Source organism: Aristolochia californica, unplaced genomic scaffold (genome assembly GCF_029961685.1).
Source record: "Aristolochia californica isolate CCGP_79_NKW_82.1479 unplaced genomic scaffold, dmAriCali1.0.hap1 SCAF_8, whole genome shotgun sequence".
Taxonomy (NCBI): Eukaryota; Viridiplantae; Streptophyta; class Magnoliopsida; order Piperales; family Aristolochiaceae; genus Aristolochia; species Aristolochia californica.
In genome coordinates this window covers 3,549,752-3,555,751 of record NW_027182279.1, presented here as the reverse complement: position 1 = coordinate 3,555,751, position 6,000 = coordinate 3,549,752, and positions in this window count along the sequence as shown.

Here is a 6,000-nt window from a genome sequence, read left to right as displayed (position 1 = left end):
CCTTGAAGAAGTATCTCATTGAGAACAATCTAGCCAAATAATCTAAATTAAAGGGTATTGAGAAGAAGGTCGACGAGATTATTGAAGAAGCAGTAGAGTTCGCTGAAGCAAGCCCTCATCCTGCACGAAGCCAGCTGCTTGAGAATGTTTTTGCTGATCCCAAGGGCTTTGGAATTGGACCAGATGGGAGGTATCAATGTGAGGATCCTGGGTTTACAGAAGCTACTGCCCAAGTGTAGAACGCGAGACCCAACTAGGTGTGGATGCAAGCTTACGGACGACCTCCCGGGGTGTAGTGCTGAACCTACCTGAGCGTGGTGGACAGGATCGGCCAGATGACGAAATTAGAGAGGTTGAAAAGCTTCTGGCGAGGATCCTCGCTAACGATGTTGGACGATATCTTGAAATTTTTTTCGTTTTTTAATGGTTGCTTATGTCGGAGAAAGGGGAAGAAGAGGCTAGCCCCAGGGACGTGGCGGTGCTTGAGCTGGCACTGAAGTCACTCCATCGAAAAGAGGGCAAACACCCCAACGAGGATCAGCAGAAGAGCAGGCTCTGTAGTCACCGTGACCGAAGACGCTCTGTCATCACCACATTACTGAACACTCTCTGTCCTGACCATAAAAACGAAGATACTCTGTCGTCACCGAAGACGCTATGTCGTGGCCACAAAACCGAAGACGCTATGTCATCACCAATGATGCTTTGTCGTCATTGAAGACAATTTATCGTCACCACATTACCGAACGCTCTGTTGTGACCATAAAACCAAAGACGTTGTGTCGTGACCATGAAACCAAAGACGTTGTGTCATCACCGAAGATGCTCTGTCGTGACCACAAAATTGAAGACCCTGTGTCGTTACCGAAGGCTTTGTCGTCACCGAAGACTCTCTATCATCACCCGTCACCAAAGACTGCCTCGAATCAATCTCTGATTCATCATGAGAGCACTGTTCAGAAGTGCTCTCGACGAAGAAGATGACTAGACCAGATTTGACTCGGACCAGACTTGATCAAACCGGACCGAACCAAACATCCGAATCGAATCGTACAAATAGACTTCCCCTGATCGCACTCGATAGAGTGCTCAAGAAGAGTGGATATATGACATATTCCAGCAAGAATTTATACAACTCACTTGGAAAGTTGGGCATCAAATATCTGTACGCACCAACTTGAGGGGGAGCGTTGGCGTGAGTTGTCTGAGCTTTTTTTGAAATGAGGAAATCTTCCATAGAATCAAAACGAAAAAGTCTACTATGGCGTGATTGTAGGCATCATTGAAGGTATGATTTAAGGCATAATTGGGGGCACCACATTTGTATAAATATGTTGTGTTCAATTGAATAAAATTTAACTTATTTTGGGAAATACCTTCTCCCGTTTTAACAATAAGCCAAGTAACTGGTCGAGCCGATTCCCTCTTTCCCTTTTCTATTGCTCGTCGCCAACATCAATAGAACTTTATGGGAACCACTCCTTCACCGCAGATCTGCAGACTGAGACACCTACGAGCCACCATCGACGCTCAACATCATCTTTGTAGTCGTCGAGTACAGGAAGCCTCTAGAATCGTAGTTGTAGGCTTGTTGTTGTCATTGCTAGGAACCACCACTGTATGCGGACCCCAAGGGCTGTCCAACGCCTCCATCGTTGCCGCTGCCTTCACTTGTCCTCCTTCTCCCCATCCCACACCTTTGGTCTGAGTTTCGATTAATCAAAAATCAAATTAATCGAAGAAGAGGCTGACACACATGCACACCAATTAAAAAAAATTACACTGCCCTTAGCAAGTTCCACTTCAATGAGGTACAACATATTTTTCTCGGTTGGCTTCCAACTTGTCATCATAAACTTATTCTTTCCTAGTGATCCGAATCTATACTCATGGCTAATGGTTGACACCGGCCTCCGCCCTACTTCGAACACTGTCAGTGGTGTCGTGCACTTGGGCACAATGTTTCACAATATACTGTCTTTTGTCAAATATATCAACTATTGCTACCACTGCCAACTCCTTGCCCAACTCCTCAATTGCAACAACCCCTTTGGCACAATGACAACCACAAACACATCTTGTTGATTCTACTTGGCTTTTGGATAGTGGCACATCGCACCATTGTACCCCTGACTTGAGTAATCTCTCTATTCACACTCCTTATGACGATATTGACGACATTGTGATTGGTGATGGCACGGGTCTTCCTATTACTCATGCTAGTTTCAAATCTCTCTCTACACCCTCCTGTACATTTTTTAAATAATATTCTTTGTGTTCCAATCATGCAAAAGAATCATATTTCTATCTATTAGTTCAGTCAATCTAATCATACTTCCATTGAATTTTTACCTACTTCTATTCTTGTGAAGGATCTTCACACGGGGGCAACACTTTTGTCAAGTCGAACTAAGAATGGTGTGTACGAGTGGCTGTTGTCCTCAACCCACTCTTCACCATTAGTAACCTTTTCTAGTGGCAAGACCACTTCGCTTGCATGGTATCATCGCTTAGGTCATTCGTCATCTCCAATTCTAAGACTCATTGTCTCTACTTTTAAGTAAGATTTATTACATCCTCTGAATTTTACTTTTAATTTAATTTTTGTCAATGAATAAGAATAAAAAAATACCATTCTCCCACTCCTATTTATTCAATTGATAATTTTAAATATTATGTTATTTTTGTCGATCACTTTACAAAGTATATCTAATTTTACCCTCTCAAATCAAAATAACATGTGTTTGATATATTTGTCCGGTTTAAATCTCTTGTTAAAACTTCTTTGGTAAATGGATTAAAATACTCTATTCTAATAAGGAGGGGATATAAAGCAATGTCCTCTTTTCTAGCTACCAAAGACATTTCTCATCTCACATCCCTTCTACATAAACTTCTTTGGTAAATGAATTAAAACACTCTATTTTAATAAGGAGGGGATATAAAACAATGTCCTCCTTTCTAGCTACCAATGACATTTCTCCTCTCACGGTACTCCACATACATCTGAACACAATGGGTATTTCGAGCAACGACATCGTCATATTATTGAAATAGGTTTGTTACTGCTTTCTCATGCCACCATACCTCTATCTTACTGGTCATAAGTTTTCTCCATTACTGTCTATCTCAACAACTATTTACTTACTCTCATGCTTAATTTTCTTTCACCATATGTCAAACTTTTTTGCACTCCTCCTAACTACTCTAAACTCTGAAGTTTTGGTTGTCTTTGTTATCCGTAGCTCAGGTCATACTCTTCCCACAAACTCACTCCACATTCCTCTCCATGTGCCTTTCTTGGGTAGTCTACCACTCAAAGTACCTATTTATGTCTTGAACCCACTACCACTCATCTTTATGTGTTACATCATGTTAAATTCATTGAGTCTATCTTCCCATTCACTACGCTTCAGTCTCACCTTAACCGTCCTTCATCTGACACACTCTCCCACTGGAGTTCCTTTGTGTCCTTACTTCCATTTACCGACACATCCACGACAACTTCGATCTCTGTGCCCTCTGCAAGCTCCATTCAAGACCTCACACTTAACCCCATTATAACACCTAACCCCACTCTAACACCTAACTCCACTCGAACACCTCCCTCATCGGCCAACACACACCCATCATCCCTACCTCCTTCCTCCCTTCCCCGTGTAATTGTGACTAGATCCAAGAATAACATTTACAAGTTCTTCCAAAAAATAAACCTCACAGCCCAACTTCCTGAGTATGTTGCTCTTGTTCGAAATGAGACATGAGAACTTGTTCCCTCAGATCACTTGTTGAATCTGGTTGGTTGCAAATGGATTTTTCATACTAAATATCTATATGATGGCTTTATTGACAGGTACAATGCTCGCTTAGTTGGCAACCAACACCCTAGGGTTGATTATCATGAAACCTTTAATCATATTGTCAAACCTACCACTATTCGCATTGTTCTTAGCCTTGTTGTAAGCCATGGCTGTCAATAATGTGTTTTTCCAAGGTACCCTGTCTGAAGATAATTATATGGCACAACCATCGAACTTCATTGATCATGATTATCCCATTATGTCTGCAATATTTGCAAGGTTATCTACGGTCTCAAGCAAGCTCCACATGCTTGGTATTATGAGTTGCACCAACTTCTAATAATCTCTGGCTTCACCAACTTTCATACAGATTATTCTCTATTTATCTCTCACACTAATACTGTTGTGCTATATATTCTGGTCTATGTGGATGACATCATTATTACAAGAGACAATGATCAAGTTATGGCAATGTTCATACTACTTCTTCCTTAGCGATTTTCACTCAAGTATCTTGGCTTCTTGACTTACTTTCTCATAATTGAAGTTGTTCCTTATTCTCAAGGATTACTTCTATCTCTACGTCGATATATTTCTTATCTACTTGCTCACACACGCATGATAAATGCAAAACTTGTAACTATGCCTCTTGCCACAACATCTACACTCACACTTCAATTTGGCACGACACTCTCTAATCCATCTGAATATCGAACTATTGTTGGTAGTCTCCAATACTTGTCTCTTATGCGCCCTGACATTACTTATGTGGTGAATAAGTTATCTCAGTTTATGCACTGTCCTACTACTGACCACTAAGATGATGTCAAGTGATTGTTGGACTCTGGATCATGGTATTGTCCTACATCGGCAATCTTTTTTGTCTCTCTATGTATTCTCTGATGCTATTTACCTAAGTCACAATCCTATCTTGTGGAGTTCTAAGAAGCAACGGATTGTGGCTTGCTCCTTTACTGAGGCAGAATATCGCTTTGTTGCAACCACTGTAGTTGAAATCTGTTGAATCTGCTATCTTCTCACTGAACTTGGTGTTTTTCTTCCACAACAACCGGTGCTTTAATGTGACAATATTAGTGCTATAAATTTGTGCTCCAATCTAGTATTTCACTTTCGCATGAAATATGTAGTTTTGGATTACCACTTCATTTGAGAACAAGTTCAAAGTGGCATTCTTTGGGTTACTCTGTCTCCTCTATTGATCAGTTAGTCGATGCTCTCACCAAATCGTTTCCGCGAACACGCTTCATCCTCTTGAAGACCAAAATTGAACTCTCCTCTCAAAGCTCCATCTTGCAAGGGCGTGATAGAGATAACAGATAATACTTATTCGTAATCTCAAAGATAAGAAAAATTTTGTATGATCGAGATAACCATAACCCTTATCATGTAATCTATCTATAAATTATAAATACTTGTCTTCGTGAATGTAAAACACAATGAACATATTTTCTTCACTCTAAATTTTTCCATTTATATCATCTATGCGGGTTACTTATCTTAATGGAAATAATTTGTATATTTAAAAAATCTCTACACTTATGGCCAACTTTCACATGTTAATGGAGGAGGCTATTTGTTGCATCAAGCTTAAGAGTCTTGGTGCAAAATGGAGGGAGTTGGGTATTATAGGAGGGTTAAGTTTGAGTCAAATCAGATGACTTACGGGGTGAGTCAGAAAAGAAGGCATAAAATTAAAAATAAAACACTCCGGGGCCCTGATACAACGTCTTAACAACCCATCTTAATTTCTTGTCCATCGTTGGTACTCTCTCCATATCAGCCTTTTATAGTGTCGGCAGTCCGCGACAATTTCGAAACGTGGGCCCTTTGATTCGTCTCCTTTAGGTCTAACGTTTTTCAACGCCCTTCGCTTCTTTTAATTTATTTTATTTTATTTTTCCTTTCTACCAGAAACCAAATTCCTTGTCTTTATCTTTCTACTAATGATCATTTCGATTTCCTTTGGTCCCACGTGTCATGGATGCTTATGTGGCGCTTTAACACGTGTTGATTATCTCCGGTGCTTGCTCTCGCCTATTTAGTATAATCTCATTCTTACCCTCCGCGACGTGTAAACGGGTCACGTCACACGTCACACGTCACATTTGGCTCGATTTTACGAGGTGGATCAGTGGCTCGACAAAAGGGTTTTATCACTAAAAAATGTTAATTCTGTTCA